The 19065-nt window shown below is 43.9% G+C and overlaps 1 protein-coding gene across 4 annotated transcripts in view; it reads right to left on the bottom strand.

Annotated features, from left to right (window-relative positions):
• Nucleotides 1-19065, bottom strand: part of SLC16A7 (solute carrier family 16 member 7) — a 256587-nt gene that overhangs the window by 142344 nt on the left and 95178 nt on the right. Inside the window, exon 1 of one of the 4 annotated variants that reach the window (XM_029617159.1) lies at nucleotides 5278-5298. The exons of the other annotated variants lie outside the window; for them this stretch is intronic. The gene's annotated coding sequence lies outside the window, so the exon portion shown is untranslated. Of the gene's footprint in view, nucleotides 1-5277; nucleotides 5299-19065 lie in introns of those variants that run through there. 4 annotated transcript variants of the gene reach the window in all.

Here is a 19065-nt window from a genome sequence, read left to right as displayed (position 1 = left end):
GCACACCCAGTACCTCCTCATCTTCCTGCTCCCAAACTTCCTCCTTTGAGTCCTTTCAGGCTCTGTCTTATTCCCAGGCTGAGTGAGACAGGAGGAGTGTGCACTGAGCACTGGATGTGACTCGTTCTGAATGCTGGAAGCAACAGCAATGGAGACGTTCTGGCAGCATATGTAGCAGCAAAGGTATAGAGGGAACTTGCCCATTACCCATTATGATGAGTTTATGTGTATAGATGCCTCTTCTCTCCCATTGTTTTACAATTTAGAAGACAGAGATTGGTGGGGCTTTCAATGCTTCCCTAGCTCTTCTTTTGACCATATGAGTCCTCTCCATGTTCGCATTGCCTGCACCATGGAGGTTGGCGTGCCACCCAACATTTTAATTAACATAGGTGTGCCTTGGGCATGAAAAGGTTGGGAAACACTGCCATCATTTACTGTGTTACTAAGTTTATTAGGGTGAGATAGATGCTGTAGTGAAAGAGCAGGGGAAGAGAGGAAAGGAGGTAGAAGAAAGAAAAAAACCCCAATAAGATGAAAACTGCACTAATAAAAAAAAAGGCACACAATAAGTTAGAGGAATGTTTTATTTTAAAAGGACATATTTAAATTAATAAAATGTGCTCTTTGCATACAAAATTATATACATATATTTATGCAAATGTATCAAAGAAGTTCACCATTTGTACCTCAACAGTTTTAAACACTTGATGCAGATACCAACCCTGAGCAGCTACAGGAATTAGAACTGTATTCTCTGAATTTCATAATGCCAATCACTTCATTATCAATCTTTTTCCATGCCCCCCCTCACGCGCAACCAAGCGTTTGTCTTTTCTCCCTGTTTATTTAGCCACTGTTTCTATATCTAATATTATAGTAAAGTTCCATAGGATTTAGAATATCCCGTTATGTATCAAGCATCCTGTACACTGTGACTGTTGATCTTGCTGTTATACTCTTATACCGTTATTTTTCCTTTTCATCTCTTTGTCACTTCCCTTCTCAATGACCTTCACCAATTATCTTTCACTTTTTTGCCCTCCCTCTTGTTATCTCACACCTTCCTCATCTGTCTTGCTCTCAGTTCTCCTTTGTCTGCCCCCCTCTCTCTCTCTCCCTCAGTCTCCCTATATATCTTTCTCTCTCTCGTCATGCTAAAACTCCCTCTTCATGCTTCTTTCTTAGTCCTTGTCTCTGGTGTGCAGTAATCAGACAGGGCACAGCAGAGCTCTTCAGAGAGAAAGTGACTGATGAAAAGAGAAAGAGGGCGTGAAGAGCAAGCACAGGGGTATAGAGCAAACTTTATGCCACAGCAGCCCTCTGATTAGGATCTTTCCAGGGGGGGGGGGGGGGGGGGGGGGATGCTTCAAAGGAGAACAAATCAATCCCTTGTGCATTCTGCTTTATATATGCTTTGCAAATGCCACCATTGCACCTTCCTTTGTGTCTTTAATATTACTAACCATTGTATCCCTGCTATTACTGTACCATTTGCTTTAATCCCTCATCCGCACTTTGAGATGACTGTTGGAATTACAAGACATGGGGTTACATTTTAAACTACTACCTTCTAGTTGTCAGATGGTACTATCAGCATTTGAATTAGGTGTTTCACAGGGATCAGGGGCAGGATCTATCACCTTTGGCAACAGTAGACTACTTTGGGGATTTTCTCAATCCAAGTAGCATAGTGTATTTTATCCCTTGCATATTGCTGGCGCTGGCCCTGTAAATGGCATCACATACACTGTATGGGCCATTTAGAGACTAATGTATCTGATTCCAATTGAGATTATTTTTTAACTATGGTCACTGCCAGAGATTTGGGATATTTAAGCAGAATTGCTCATAGAATTTCAATTTTTTCTCAATAAAGGAGGCATATTCCTGCATCATATGGCCTTTTGAATCATCACATGGTGCATAATAATTGCAGTTTTGTTTTAAAAATTGAGAAACTGACTAATCAAGAGTTTGCACCTGGAGGAGACACTGGAAATTGTGAAAATACAGTTGTACTCAAAGCATCTAATTCTGAATGCAAGATATCACAATTGGTGCCAATTTGTGCTAGGTGAAAATTGCCTTTACCTGGTTTATGCATTCCAATAAATTTACATAAGCAGGTGCTAAAAAAAAAAAGGGGGTGAGGACAGAATTTAAAACGAAGAACACAATATTCAAAGCAATTTTCTAAATTACAACTCATCTGTATATGAACAAATTGCTTCTGAAAACTAGCACCTTTGAAAAGCAGGGATAATGAAAGGGCATGATATAGTTGGAAAACTCCTTGGTTATAATGAAAGCATTACACAATTTTGCAATATACTATAGCTTCTTTATAGGTAAAAACGTTCTTTAAATGCAATTGTATTCCTCTTTCTTATGTCCAAAAACAGTTTCAGTATTTGTTTAAAAAATATTCAGGCTATATTTTTTTATTCTTTCTTTATTTGGTTTTCAAATAATAATCAAGAGACCTTGATCCACAGAATGCATATCTTCATATATAACTTAAAAAGAAATTCAACAATACATAACAAAAAACTTGCACTTGCTATTGGTTGTCCACAAACAGGGGAGAGAATTACAAAGAACTGTATCAGAAAAAAATCTGACATTATTCTTCTGTGGCCTCTACAGCCCACAATGAGACAGATGTATCCCATACATTCCTATTTTGCAAAAAACTTTCCAGCTGTATCAGATGATAAAAAATATATTTTTCCCTTCTAACTTTACTTCACACTTACATGGGAATTTTAGTAAAAATCTGGCCCCCGGCGCTCTTTGCTTTTTTAAAAGGAACATTTTCTTTTTTTGCTGTGTTTCCATGACTAGCTCAGAAAAAACAGTGATCTTTTGTCCAAAGAATAACATAATCTTAAAATGAAAAAAAATCTTAATTTTAATTGTTTATCAGATTCCTGCTTAAAGGTAACTAACAACATAGTTCTATCCAACATTTATGATTACAATTTCTCTAAAAAACACACAAATTCTAAACTAGCAGGTGATGACTTGCCTTTTCTAGTACATCACTGAATGACAACACTTTCTCCCAATCAGGTAAATACAAAGCATTTGAAATGGAAGGAATACATTCCTTAGGATTTTTTTTAATGCTCAAGAAAAATCTCTTTAATACCTCAAAAGGAGTAATTAAAGAGCATCTTGGAAAATGTAAGAATTTAAAATTAGATCTTCTGGAAAAGTTACCCAAATTTTCCAGTTTCTGATGCAATGTCTGATTATCTTTCATAATAGTGACATTGCATTCATGTACCATGAAACATCTAACTCCTATTTCAACAATTTTCTCTTTGTGCTTCTTAATTGATTGAAAATGTTCATTAACTGTAACAGATTTCAATTGCTTTTAACCCTTTGGGAGATGAAATCTCAGTCCCAATTACAGACCACTACCCATCACAGATAGAAATGGGATTGAACACTCTGCTCCCCTCAACACAAGTCCCAGTTCTGAGTGGTGTCAATAAATCAGCCTGCAGAGGAAGACGGCCACCAGAACCTAGTGAAACCGAAGTCTCAGATAGAGTGGAGTCTAATCCTCCAAACTCACCTAGTCCTGTAGTCAATCTCTGAAAATTAAAGGCTTCCAGTGACTGCTAAGACAAACAGGAGGGTAAAGTGGCTCAGATAGGGAAGCATTAACATTATCTTTCCTCTTTTTATCCATGCTGCACCGTAGGTCCTAAAGCAAGGTGCTCGAGTTGAGCACCCAAACAAAAGCAGACTGAGGAGTGTGTCACTTTAGTGCTCTGTTTCAGTACACTGGCGGCAGCAAACTGCCATGCAGGATTTTTTATAGCACTTTGGCTCACACTGATGACATTACAGAAGCTACTTCACATCTGGGAAACCAAGCCTTACAGCAGGGCCAATTGTAAGGGCTTCATCTTTGCTCTCTCAAACTATGCTGTTTTGCAGGATCTTTTATAGCACTTCGGCTCATGATGATGATATCACAGAAGTGACTCCACATTCGGAAAATTAAATATTACTTTAGGGCCAATGGTAAGAGCTTTACTTCGCTCTGCCCAGAAAATATTTTAAATCTTGATTACAAGTCAGGGAGGAATATTTAAGGAAATTAGAAAGATACAACATGAGAGTTGGAAAAAAAACTAAGTACTGAAATACTACTAAAATCAGAAACATTGCAGAGTTTCTAATTATTCCAATAATATTAGTTATTTATTATTATGTAATTAAAACTGCAGACAACATTGGATGATTATAAAGCATACTTATAGAAGTTGTTCCAAATATTAGGTTTCTTTAGTAAGAGGTTGGTGCAACTAAAAAAAAGCAATTATAGAAATATAAATATACGGGCCAATCCTGTAAAGTGCGGCTGCATTTACCCTGCTCCTAAGCCGCTTTTAACTCACGTTCCGGCCGCGTTAGCCCTTCCTGCGATCCCGAATCCCCTTTAACCTACTCCTACCGCGTCCTAAATTCCCCGGGTAACCCCTTCCGCCCGCGGCATGTATATTGCATGCAAACGAGCGAATTAGCGCGATATTGCATGCAAACGAGCGAATTAGCTATTCCCCTAGCATCCCGTAACCCGCGCCCCGACTAACGCTACCTTTCCCTGCCGCTTTGTCGCGCGTTTAACCTGCAAACTTACCGCCTACCCTGACCCAGGCGGTAGAGGCAGGGGTCAGGGTAGGTGGCAAGCTTTCCCCCAGCCCCCGCTCACCTGCCCCGGCCGCGATCATGGGTGCCGGTCTCCGTGGCAGCCCCAGTCCTCTCCCCTGCTCCCGAAGCCAAAAAAAAAAGCTTTTTTTTTTTTTTTGGCTTCGGGAGGAGGGGAGAGGACTGGGGCTGCCACGGAGACCGCTTTCCCCCGTGCAAGTAAGTTGTTTCGCAGCTTGTCTCTTCTCCCCCCTCCCGGAGCAGGGCGCGAAAAGCCGCCTTGCTCCGGGAGGAGGGGGGACACTGACAGCGGCGAAGCTTTCCCCCAGCCCGGACACCGGCGAAGCCAGAAGATAGCGGCGGAGAAACGGCGAAACGACTGTCAGTGTCCCCCCTCCTCTCGGAGCAGGGCGCGAAAAGCCACCTTGCTCCGGGAGGAGGGGGGACACTGACAGCGCACAAGCAGCGATGGAGAAACGGCGAAACGACTGTCAATGTCCCCCCTCCTCTCGGAACAGGGCGGAAAAGCCGCCTTGCTCCGGGAGGAGGGGGGACACTGACAGCGGCAAAACTTTCCCCCAGCCCGGACACCGGCAAAAAACTTACTTTTTTGCAGCCACGAGCACGAACACGATCTGGCCTGCCTTAGCTCCTCCCGACAAGATGGCCGCCTGCACGGGGAAAGCGTGCAATTGGCCGCTGAAGACGTGACGTCACGACATCACGTCTTGAGCGGCCAATTGTACTCTTTCCCCGTGCAGGCGGCCATCTTGTCGGGAGGAGCTATCGGAGCCAGATCTTCGCGTTCCTGCTCGTGGCTCATGGCTGCAAAATTGTAAGTTTTCCCGGTGTCCGGGCTGGGGGAAAGTTTTGCCGCTGTCAGTGTCCCCCCTCCTCCCGGAGCAAGGCGGCTTTTCGCGCCCTGCTCCGAGAGGAGGGGGGACACTGACAGTCGTTTCGCCGTTTCTCCGCCGCTGTCTTCTGGCTTCGCCGGTGTCCGGGCTGGGGGAAAGCTTCGTCGCTGTCAGTGTCCCCCTTCCTCCCGGAGCAAGGCAGCTTTTCGCGCCCTGCTCCGAGAGGAGGGGGGACACTGACAGTCGTTTCGCCGCCGCTGTCTTCTGGCTTCGCCGGTGTCCGGGCTGGGGGAAAGCTTCGTCGCTGTCAGTGTCCCCCTTCCTCCCGGAGCAAGGCAGCTTTTCGCGCCCTGCTCCGAGAGGAGGGGGGACACTGAAAAGTCCTTTCGCCGTTGCTTCTGCGCTGTCGCCGCCGTTGCTTCCTGGTATCTGTCATTTCAAATGACATTTGAAATGACAGATACCAGCGTGGCGTGAAGCCTTAGGCCCGCGCACCCAGGATCCTGTATAGGCGCTCTATCCAGTATCCTGGGTTGCGCGGGACTAAGGCTTTTCGGACGCGGCTTACATTTACATATAATTAGGCTTCAGGATCGCGCGGTAGGTGAGCTGCTCTGTGCGGGCGGTAACCGCGGGTGCCGTAGGCACTAACGCAGCTCTTCCTACCGCACGATACAGGATTGGCCCGATACTTATTATAAAAGAAAAATATGGTCTAGAATGCTTAATGGATCCCAAAGAGCAATGGGTTATCTGTTAGTGAGTCTGTACTCAGGAAGCCTCTGAAGCTCCTGTCCAATGAGAAAAGCGAAGAGATAGCAGCTCCTTCATTCTGAGCACTTACAGAGGTCATAAATGCTGTTGGCATAAGGATCTCCTGTACTTCATTCACCTCCTCCTTTTTCTTTGATTTAAAACACTGTGGAGGTAATGTTAGCTCATAAATGCAACATATTATCAAAGCAATTTTAATAAACCATGTACACATGTAAAGGGGCGGATTTTAAGAGCCCTGCTCGCGTAAATCCGCCCGGATTTACGCGAGCAGGGCTTGCGCGCCGGTGCGCCTATTTTACATAGGCCTGCTGGCGCGCGCAGAGCCCCGGGACTCGCGTAAGTCCCGGGGTTTTCCGAGGGGGCGTGTCGGGGGCGGGGCCAATCGGCGCGTCATTTTTGGGGCGTGTCGGCAGCATTTCGGGGGCGGGCCCGGGGCGTGGTTTCGGCCCGGGGCGGTCCGGGGGCGTGGCCGCGCCCTCCGGAACCGCCCCTGGGTTGCGTCTAGGTGCGCCAGCGGCCCGCTGGCGCGCAGGGATTTACTTCTCCCTCTGGGAGGCATAAATCCCTCAACAAAGGTAGGGGGGGGGTTTAGACAGGGCCGGGGGGTGGGTTAGGTAGAGGAAGGGAGGGGAAGGTGAGGGGAGGGCGTTAGCGAATTCCCTCCGATTTTGGAGCGGCCTCGGAGGGAACGGAGGTAGCCTGCGCGGCTCGGCGCGCGCCGGCTACACAAAATCGGTAGCCTTGCGCGCGCCGATCCAGGATTTTAGCAGATACGCGCGGCTCCGCGCGTATCTACTAAAATCCATCGTACTTTTGTTTGCGCCTGATGCGCCTACAAAAGTATGCGAGGGCGCCCTGTATGAAAATCTACCCCATAGTGAATAACCAATGGACAAATCAATGACATATACAGTACTGTAGCAATTTTCAAAAGCCCACTTACATGGGTAAAGTGCATTTACATGTGTAAAACACAATTTTAAGCAGGTAAATGCTTTTGAAAATCAAGCCCTAAAAACACAAACCATTTTAGCACATGAGCATAAGAAATGTCATGTTGCATCAGAGCAAGGTTCATCAACCTTAGCATCTTGCCAGCTTGTTAGCACTATTAAGGCAAATAAGATCACATTTCTCATTTTACCGCTTCTCAAAACTACAGTATGGATCCCATATGCCTCTCAATGCATTGCACATGCAATAAAGCCTTATTCAATAAAGATATTTTCCTTAAGCACAGAATAGGAAAAAGGTGTTTTTGAATAAAGCTCAAAGATTATCATTTGGTTTTTACAAAATCTTTATCTATAATAGCAACTTCTTCACACTTTGCCTTTAACAGTTTTTTCTGTATACCATGTTTAAAAGTATCTGAGAAAGTGCTTTTCACCAACCTCTACATTGTTATCCTCTTTGTTAGCATAATTCTACCATTAGAGGAGGTTGAAGTTATAAACAGCATAAGAATCATCATCATTTTCTTTTTTTCTTTTCTAGAATTGTAAACTTTCTTTAATTGTCTATCTCTTTCTAATTTCTACATGGTTCTCTTTAAATCCACTAAAAAATGTTTAAAATATTATTTTTTTATAGCAGAATATTTTGTGCATATACCAGTGATGGCAAACTTCAGTCTTTGAGTGCTACAAACAGGCCAGGTTTTCAGGATATCCAAAATGAATGTGCATGAGATAGATTTGCATACAATGGAGGCAGTGCATGCAAATCTCTCTCATGTATATTCATTGTGGATATCCTGAAAACCTGGCCTGTTTGTGGCACCCGAAGACTGGAGTTCGCCGTCTCAGGCATATACATATGCAAATACAATTTGCATATACATATGCAAATTGTATTTATTTCTATGCTGCTTTTCAGCACTTCGAAGCAGATTATATTCAGGTACTGTTGGTTTTTCAATCTAAGGTGGTCAATTACTAAACATTTTCTCCCACTTCGTGTCTCTGGGAAAAGTGCTTAAAGGTCAATTTTAAAAGCCCTATGCGCGCTAAAGCCAGGAGATACGCGCTCCTTGCGGATTTTAAAAAGTGGGGCAGGGACAAGACCTGGGCGGAGCATGGGCAGGATATTAGTGTTGCAGGAAGTTACCTTGAAATGTGCGTGGAAGTATCTATGCGCACAAGTGCGCGCCGCGGTCTCTTACCATGTAACTTTACTTCTGCTATGGACAGTGTGTAAGTATTAAAATTAAAATAAATAAGAGGCAATTCAGCTGGGTTTTAAGGGTAGAGGTTAAAAGGGAGTCTAAATAGCAAGGGGGAGTAGGAAATCCGATTCATTAACTTGGTGAACTGGGAGCAAATTGCATCATGCGCGTATCTAATAAAATCCCCCCCACTTATGTGGTGGAGCCGGCATTTGCGTGTACATGTGAGTGTCCATATAAAATTGTGTGCGCATGTATGTGTACACAGCTGATTTTATATCATTCCCGCATATACGCACGTATGTTAGAAATGGCCACGTCTCTGGGTGTGAGTCGGCATACGTGTGTACATGTACACCCACACGGCTGTTTGAAGGCTAAAATCTCCACAAACAGGGCCCAAGGGACTTCATACACTAAGAGATGTTCCCATAGACTCCAAATGGGAGAAAAGCCTTAGGGCCGGATTTTAAAAAGCATTTACATGCGTAAAATTAGGTTTTATTCTAGTAAATGCACATAATTCGAGTAAGTGGGCTTTCGAAAATTGCTACAATATATGACATTGAATGGTCCATAGGATTTACTCGCGTAAGTGCACTTTTCTCAAGTAAATGGCTTTTGAAAATTGCTACGATAGTAAGCTAAATTTACATGCTTAACTCCTTTGAAAATTACCTCCGAAATGAATCTGGCCCTAAGTTTGAGCCTGAGGCAAGGGAGGGTAAAGGGACTTCCCCAAGGTCACAAGGTCCCTTCAAATCAAGGGATTTGGATTCTGGTTTCCCTGGCTCCTAGCCTGTGACTCTAACCACTCGGCGGCTACTCCACTCCAACAGCTTTAGTACCAGAATTAAGCACAGTGCCACTTTTCAAAAACAATGGTAGTGTTACAGCTGTGCTGATTGTATATTGATTACTAATCTGCTTTGAAATCTTTGCACAGTACCCGACAGCAAAAAATGCAACAGTTTTCAAGCCATTTACAGAAAATGGAAATCCAACAAGCTAACATAATAGCCAAAAGCCTTCATGTTGGCCATTACCCATTTCAAAAGGTATAAAAATTCAAAAATAAAACATGTTGGTGGAGCAAGATGGCGCCCTGATCGGTAGCATTGTTTGACTGCTGCGGAGGTTTTGCTGACAAACTTATTTCCTGAAGTCAATATGCCTCAAAAAGAAAAGGCGGGGTGAGGAATTACCCTTCTAGCACCACCCTGCCCTCCGGGCAAAAGACTATTCTACAGTGCCCCGCGATACCCACACAAATAGGGAACAGCGTTCCGGCTGTTAGGACGCTTGGAGGAGAAGCCGACCGAACCTCGGATGAAATATCGCTAAGCCCACTTGATGAGAGGCCACCGCCCGCTGGCCAGAGAAACATCGACGCCGCGCTCGAGGCTGAGCTCCGAAGTTGGGCTACAAGCCTCGCAGGAGGAGGGAGCTACGCCGGAGGATTTCCCTGCACCAAACCTTCAAGAGACCGAAAGGGGGTTTGCCCGGTGAGTTTGATCAGGAGGGAGGGGAGGTACAGGCGGCTGTTGGAGGAGAGAGGCCTGTTGCCTCCCCTAGTCCCTTTACCGGAGCAATGTTAGGCTTAGAGAAGCCTGCGGTGGTGACTTTGGAAGCGCTATGGAATGTGTCACCTTCCATAGCGCAATCCTGCGGGGGCTGTTCAGCTACAATAAATGCGTTTTCCCAGCAATTGGGACTCGTGGAATAAAAACTTTGAGGCATAGAAGCAGGAGGAATTTTGAAAGGATAGAAAATGAAATAAAGCAAGTGAAATCAGTACAAAATGTTATCATTCAGGATTGTGGAAATATTAATAGAAAAATAGAGAACACTGAAAATGTGCTAAGACATCTTAATTTACGTGTACTGAATTTACCCAGGATTGTGGGGGAAGTTCCTCTGAGTACAATTAAAAGGTATTTTTATGAAATACTGGAATTTCCTTCTCAAAGCACCCCACCCCTGGATAGAGTCTACTTCCTACCATAAAAGAACAGACAACACCTACAAGAAACTCCAAGAGACTTTACTAATTTAACAGAGTTTCTTGAATCATCAATTGAAAGATGCACATTACTGATCATTTTCTATAATGAGAAAGATCTTACAGATGTGATAAAGATTTATTTCAAGAAAATGGATGCTTTATTCATGGGAGCAAAGGTCAGAATCTACCCCGATCTGACAAAATCTACGCAAACCAAAAGGAAAGGCTTCCTGGTGTTGAAACAAGAGACACTTGCTTTAGGAGACTCATTTTTCCTGAGGTTTCCCTGCAAGTGCGCAGTGAAATACAATAGGGACAGTTACATTTTCTTTCAGCCTGAACAGTTGAAGGATTTTTTACATTCAAAAAGAGCTCAGTTGCAGCTTGAAAATATTTAGTAGGGATGTGAATCATTTTTTGACGATTTAAAACAATCGTCAGATATATTTTAAATCGTCAAAAATCGTTAAGAGTCGCGATACAATAGAAATTCCCCCGATTTATCGTGAAAAATCGTAAATCGGGGGAAGGGGGAGGGCGGGGAAAACCGGCACACCAAAAAAACCCCTAAACCCATCCCGACCCTATAAAACGAATTCCTTACCTTCCCCCACCCTCCCGAAACCCCCCAAAACTTTTTACGAGTACCTGGTGGTCCAGTGGGGGCGCGGGGACCGATCTCCCGCTCTCGGTCCATCGGCGCCATTTTGGCTGCCACTCAAAAATGGTGCCGATGGCCCGATAAAAAAACCCCCACCCTCCCCTTTAAAAACGACCCCTTAGCTTCCCCCACCCTCCCGATCCCCCCAAAACATACCTGTGGTCTAGTGGTGGTCTCAGGAGCGATCTCCCATTCTCAGGCCGTCGGCTGCCACTCATAAAGATGGCGCTGATGGCCCTTTGCCCTTACCATATGACAGGGTATCCGTGCCATTGGCCGGCCCCTGTCACATGGTAGGAGCAATGGCTGGCCGGCGCCATCTTTAAAGATGGCCGCCGCCTTTGTAAAGATGGCCGCCGCCATCTTTAAAGACGGCCACCGCCGTATTTAAAGATGGCCACCGCTGTCGTAAAGATGGCCGCCACCATCTTTAAAGATGGCGCCGGCCATCCAGTGCTCCTACCATGTGTAAAGTCCAATTTTACCGATTCCACCGTTTGTTTGCTGCTAGCCACATTGGATCGGTTACCGGTTTGTTTTCTTGGACCAACTGGTAAACTGGCAATGGCGTGGGTGCCTGCTCCTTTTACAATCCCCCGACTTACATGGTAGAAGAGGAATGTGCACGCCCATGTGCATGCCCACTTAAAATTAGGCAGACAAGTGCGGGCGGCCAGGCTATTTTATAACATGTGTACATATACATGCACTCATGTTATAAAATAGCTGCATCCCTGGGTGCAAAAACAGATGCACACGTGCAAATGTATACCCGTGCACCAGTTTGAAAGTTACTGTCTCTGTGTACAGGCCATTTTCAAAAGTACATGTGCTGTGTTATCTCTGCCACCCATAAAAAGTAAGCAAGTACAGAGGCCATTGCAAGGATTATTAGATGCCCTAGATAAACCCCTGGTCTTGCACCTCCCCCCCGGCCACCCCTGCCGAGACTTATCTACTGATGGCAGCTCCAACACGGGGCTTCCTTCTTTGGTGGTATTGGCTATGGCACAGCACTCCCTCAATCTTGTCCTTCACCCCCTAGACAGCATTCCCCTCTGTCCCCTGCCCATAGTACCCAGCATCCCCTCTCTCTCTCCTTGTCTAGCATCTCTTCTTCTTCCCTTCCTCCTAGTCATGCCTTACATATCAACTTCTCCCCAAACTTTTTGCTCCTTTTCCACAATACCAGTATCTCTCACCACCCTACCTCATTTGCCCAAGACATTCTCTCTCATACTACTCCCCTCCATCCAGCATCTTCTCATTTCCTCTACTCTTTCACCCACAATCTACTTTCTCTCTCCATCCCCACCCATTCAGCATTCATACTCTCTCCTTTCTTAGTTTAGCACACATCTACCGCAGCACACATACTCTCTCTCTCTCTCTGCTCCATTCAGCCAGTGCCTCTCTCTCTCTTTTTCTATTCCCTACCCGCCCAGTACCCTCGCTGTCTTCCCCCAGCTGCCTAGAACCTTCTCTTTCTTTCTCTCTCCCTCTCTCTCCACCACTCCACACTTACCCAGCATTCATTTCCCTCCTTCCTCCTGTTTCAGTTGCTGGTGGCTCTGCCAGCAGACCGGGGGCTCTCCCTCTTCTTCAGCCATAGGCAGAATCAGCTCTGCCAGTGGCCCTAGAAATCTCCCTCTTCTTCTGCCACTAGTGGCATGGGCTTCTCCAGTGGACCTGAGCCCTGTCTTCTCTTTATTCATTTGCAGAATTTATAAATCACCTATCAACCATTCCTAGGCGACTAACAATCTTTACATAGATAATCATACAAAATACATTACTTAGCACTAAAACAACAAACGTTTACAAACAACTAAAACAACAATAAAACTACATGCAAACAATTAGGAGCATTTGTTTGAAAAGGGACATAAATAAATAAAACAACTAAAACAAATTTAAAATAATCGAAATATGTATAACATGCCCTGAGGTGTAAACTATATCTTTAAAAACCATAATACCTGCTCCATTGCAATATAATACCTGCTGTAATTGCATAATAGCTACTGAGTACCAGTTCAGGCCATCTACTGAATATAAATTCATGCCATTAAAATGACTAATCTTCATTAAAAGCCTGTTTAAACAAGAATGCCTTTACCTTCTTTCTATATGATTTTAAACACACTTCGGATCTGATATCATCAGGTAACCTACTCCACAATTCAGGACTAGCCACAGCAAATGCAGGCTCGCAAATTTCACATAAATGGAATATATTAGCAGAAGAAATTTCCAAGAAATTATTTCCCTGAGATCTTAAGGGCCTACAAGGAGTATATATTAAAACAGCCTCTCACTCTTCTTTGGCTGCATGCAGGATGGGCTTCGCCAATGGCTCCAGGCTTCTCTTTCTTCATACTTAACAATCCTTGCAACACAAACAAGATATGTAGGATGGATGGTTTAGTATGGTTTGACACTTATTTTTTTTGCTAAATAATAATCATTGAATTTTAGATTTAAACACACAATAGAGAATGTCCCCAAAAGACAAACAAGCAGAAAAAGCAACATTTTATTAAAAAGTGCTGAAAAAAAGTAAAATATATGTAATTCCATCCAGTTTCTGGTAAGATATATATTTGTAATATATAACTCCCACCAGGATTTATATTTAAGGACAAGAAAACTCCTATCAGGTGATCTCTAACCCCAATCGTTGGTTCAGTGATCTCTAACCCCAATCGTCGGTTCAGTGTGCTGCGGCAGTCAAAAAAGCAAACAGAATGTTGGGAATTATTAGAAAAGGAATGATGAATAAAACGGAAAATGTCATAATGCCTCTGTATCGCTCCATGGTGAGACCGCACCTTGAATACTGTGTACAATTCTGGTCGCCGCATCTCAAAAAAGATATAATTGCGATGGAGAAGGTACAGAGAAGGGCTACCAAAATGATAAGGGGAATGGAACAACTCCCCTATGAGGAAAGACTAAAGAGGTTAGGACTTTTCAGCTTGGAGAAGAGACGACTGAGCGGGGATATGATAGAGGTGTTTAAAATCATGAGAGGTCTAGAACGGGTAGATGTGAATCTGTTATTTACTCTTTCGGATAGTAGAAAGACTAGGGGACACTCCATGAAGTTAGCATGGGGCACATTTAAAACTAATCGGAGAAAGTTCTTTTTTACTCAATGCACAATTAAACTCTGGAATTTGTTGCCAGAGAATGTGGTTCGTGCAGTTAGTATAGCTGTGTTTAAAAAAGGATTGGATAAGTTCTTGGAGGAGAAGTCCATTACCTGCTATGAAGTTCACTTAGAGAATAGCCACTGCCATTAGCAATGGTTACATGGAATAGACTTAGTTTTTGGGTACTTGCCAGGTTCTTATGGCCTGGATTGGCCACTGTTGGAAACAGGATGCTGGGCTTGATGGACCCTTGGTCTGACCCAGTATGGCATTTTCTTATGTTCTTATGTTCTTAACAAAAAATATGTCAATGACTGATTACATATTTTTTAAAAACTCTCTCTTTGGATTTTTTGGACTAAAGTGTGCTTTTTCTTATTTAATGTCTCCACTGTCCTATTTCCGTTCAGTCTTCTAATTTCCAATATGTAATTGTAATCTATTTTCCTAGAATAAAGACTACGTCCACAAATGTCAGGGAAACACAGTAACCAAGGAGATGCAGGAATATAAAGTCAGTCCCAAACTTCAAAATTTTTCAAATGCACAAATATTTTATTCATCAAATCGGCAACTCCATTGCTCAAAAGACACAAGAATTTTTCAACACGGGGGGGACCCTGTGTTATTCTAGGAAAATAGATTACAATTACAGGGGGACCCCGTGTTGAAAAATTCTTGTGTCTTTTGAGCAATGGAGTTGCCGATTTGATGAATAAAATATTTGGGCATTTGAAAAATTTTGAAGTTTGGGACTGACTTTATATTCCTGCATCTCCTTGGTGACTTGACTACTACATTTAGAGAGCAGTATTCGCTCCTTTGTGATGCTTAGGGAAACACAGTATGACATGGGGTCAGTCCACATGGAGGATACAATGTGATGGCATGTATCAATCTGCTGCAGGTGAAGTGAAGTGCTATCCTCGGACGGCGAAATGTACTAGAAAGGTCCAGACTTACACCTTCAAGCCTGGATTTGCCATCTCCTCTCCCACATTGATGGATTCGTTTGTATCAGAGCAGCAGCTTCGGTTACCTTGAGACCACACTCCTTGTAGTTAATGACCAGAGTTGAGAGGCTCTTGTCTTCTCTGGAATCCATTGCCTTGACTCCTAAGGAGTAGGTTCCTCTGGCAGTGCTGGCTAAGAGCAATGTCAGCAATCCCACTGCACAGACAGCTATGTGTGATGAAACTGGATTTTTGGCTGCAGGGGAAAGCAGCGGGAAGGATGCTAAAAAAGCAGACAGGCCATGGGGTAAGACCGAAGAGATGACAGAAGTGGAGGAGGATTCTGAGAGTGCTGGTAGGTCTGCCCTGGTGGAAGGTGTTTCTGTGGGTAAAGTGGCCACAGTTCTGTCCTGAACAGATGCAGAAGGCTCCTCAGTGATGCTGCAAGTACCTCTGAATTGACCTGCAAGTTTTTTAACTTTGCAACTTTATGGGAAGTCATTTGTTAAAATGCAGGAGACAGTGTTAGACTAAATTGCACATCTTTCTAGACAACTGGAAACTGTAATAGTGAAATCTAAATCTTTACAGACTGTGGAATCCGAGCTAGAGATGAAAATGGAATATCTTGAGGACAAAGTATAAAACTTGGACGAAAACTTTAATTTTGTCAAAGACAATAACGTGTTGCATAATAAGATTAAGAAAGGGTATAAGGGGTTTCATTTCATTATTTTTTTCATTGGTAGGGGTTAATTTTGTTTCATTTTGTGGATATTTTATGTTCATTTTGTTTCTATTTTTTATTGTACACTATGTTATAAGAAAAACAAAAGGTCAACAGTCATAGCTGTCTTTTGTAGAAGTTGGATACTGAATTATCAACACCTTTGACCTTAATAGTTGAGTTGGCATTGGACTCCAGCAAAGAATAGTTGCTTAAGCTTGTTTTGAAATGTAAAAATATTTCCTTTTTGATTTGCAAAATGCAGATGTTTCCTCATCATCATTGTTTATTTAGGACATACTTTTCCAAAAAAGAAAGTTCAAAAGTAGTTATAATTAACAAATCAATAATCGGATACAATTATAATTAATAGTCAAAGTTCAGATACCGTGTACAAAGGCACTAGCAGTGTCTTTGAGCTTTCACAAAGTGGTTGGTGCATTCGGTGGTCCGCAGGCTAACCCTGTGGACCGCCGCCCTCACCTCTCAGTCTGGGCCCTAGACATGATAAGACGAGCTCATGGCAGATCGCTGCTCTCTGCTGCTCCAGGCTCTGCTACTCTTTATAGCAAGATGTTACTGGCTTCCTTCGTAGCCAGATGTCACCAACTGCCTGCCAACGTGCTTCCCTTAGGCGTGCACGTGGCCAATGTTGACAGATTAAAAGGGCCTGCATCGTGAAAAGCCCCATGACACAGGCTGATGACATCATGCAGCTAGGCCTATAAAAGGCCTCCATATCTCAACTTCCTTGCCTCAGCAACAGGTCTCCCTATGTTCCTGTAGTGTGAGTTGCCTCAGCATTCCTTGTCCTCCAGTTCCTGTGTTCTGTATCTTCAGTTCCAGTAGCCCTTGTCTTCACCTTCACTTCTTCTACATGTTCCTCATCTGCTTGTTCTGCTCCTTGGCCTTTCTGCCCTGCCTATTCGCCCCTCCTGCCTTATGGATGGATACTGGGTATTGACCTCGGCCTCACTCCAGGACATTCTCATTTGCCGCCTGCCACTGACTGACTTCTGGAAACTCGTAACCACCCCATGCCTCCGACCATTTACCTCATCTTCTTCTGTGCCAACCCAGCTTTGTCAACGGATCTTTCCACCAGCAGAGGCACCCAAAGGCTCAACCCGAGGGAAACGAGGGATGCTACAGGTGAAGATCCACTTGAGCCCCTGCCTCAACCAGGTCCGCCTGCTGAAGGCTGGGACCTGAGAGCTCCTCCCTGCAGGTTGCGTCAACCCTGCCTCAGCCTAAGAGTCCACGCCCACAACAGCAGTGCTCTAGATTGCATTTTGGCATTGCTACACTGGTAATCAGGGGTGGGTGGAGGGTTACCCTTAGTATAAACAACTCAAGGAGTAGATAGTTTAGTGGAGCAATATGTTTAATATCTTATGATGTCACAGGGTTTTTTTTAGTGATATAAATGATACAATATGTTAAAGGTTCCCTGATGTTGTTTGGATTACACATAAATAAAAAGGAATTCTTACTAATGTGACCTAAAGTATTGCAGCTTTCAGCCTTTTTAAAGTTATATTTCCATATAAATGTGTTATAAAATATCAGTATATGCTATTTCTACCATCCACTTCAAATGACAACCTCCCTGAGTAATCAGATCTTCTTGCTCACATCAAGGGTAAGTTTCAAGCAGACTGCATAGGCTAAAGTCTGTGGGTACTTTTTATTTGCAGCTTTAACCAGAATTTTTAAAGTAGATTTATGAACATGAATCCTCTTTGAAAATCTGTAGCTATGTGTCTAACTGGCACCAACATATGAACAAAATTTGTGCATGTCCTTTCACATCCATACTTTTAGCAATCAAAAGTATGTGCATAAGTTCTGTCTCATGCTAACTCTGTTCCCCTGGAATGCCTCTTTGTACTGCGTATAAAAGGACGAGAAAAATGCCTTTTGCCTGTACTTTTACATGCACAACCCTGGAGGCAATTTTCAAAAGCCCATTTACACACAAAAAATCAGAGGTTTTTATCAGTGTTTCCAAATCCAAGGCTTACTTGCATTGACCTTAATGTGTGCTACCCCAAACTCCACCGAGCAGGCAGTACAGACATAGAGAGGATTCATATGGCCAAAAGAAGAGCTGGGGAAGCACTGCAAGAGCTACCAGTTTCTTTTCCAAACTTTAAAACAAAGGGAGAAAAGAGGCAGAGACACACATAAACCCATCACAATGGACCAGTTCACACTATATACAAGTGCAGGACGAGAGAAGAAGTCAGTTTGGTGCAGTCAACTAACTCAGGTAGTTACCTTAGCTGCCGCATGTGGCTGCCAGAACTCCTCCAACATTGAGATTAAGTCGCATCCAGGACTTAGTGCGCATTCTTCCCATTCCACTCAGCCTGGGGATGAGGCAGAGGCTCAGGAAGAGGAAGATGTGAAACTGCCGGGTGAAATGTGTGAACTGTGCAAAGCAGGGCTCCACTATCCGCACCGTCATGCTGCCCTTTAATTACCAGATTGTGGGGGCTCCTGCTGCCAGAACCCCTTCACTGCTGCTGCTCCCAAAATTCAGAATAAGTCACATCCAGGGCTTAGTGAGCATTCTTCCCATTCCACTCAGCCTGGAAGGACTCGGAGGAGGAGGCTCAGAAAGGGGAGGTGAGAAATTGTTGTGCACTGTACAAAGCAAGGCCCAGCTAGCCGTGCCGTCATGCCGCCCTTTAATTACCACACTGTGGAGCTCATGGTGTAGTTAGGGAAAGGAGGCATGCATGACTGCACAGGAGCCATCACTGATACTGCTGGGAGGTGCTGGGAGGAAAGCCCAGGTGTTGACCTGGATCTGAGCATCAGGCAGTGGTGGCTTTTCTGTGGTACACCTGGTCAGGGCTGAAGGGACACCAGTGTACTGGCTGAGAAACACTGATTTCTACAAATACTGGAAATCCTTTAGAAAATTCCCTCAGAGGACCCTAATGATCCTTTCTCTTCCTAAATGAGCTGCAAGTATTAGAAACTGAAGCCTGGTGCTGGGCGTTCTGCTTTTGTCTTCCTTTACTTAATATTTAGTTACTTAGATTTCTTTTTAAAATCTCTGTCTGGCTTTCCCCCCATAAGATGTA

Source organism: Rhinatrema bivittatum, chromosome 9, assembly GCF_901001135.1.
Source record: "Rhinatrema bivittatum chromosome 9, aRhiBiv1.1, whole genome shotgun sequence".
NCBI lineage: Eukaryota > Metazoa > Chordata > Amphibia > Gymnophiona > Rhinatrematidae > Rhinatrema > Rhinatrema bivittatum.
This window is presented reverse-complemented; position numbering and strand designations above follow the sequence as displayed.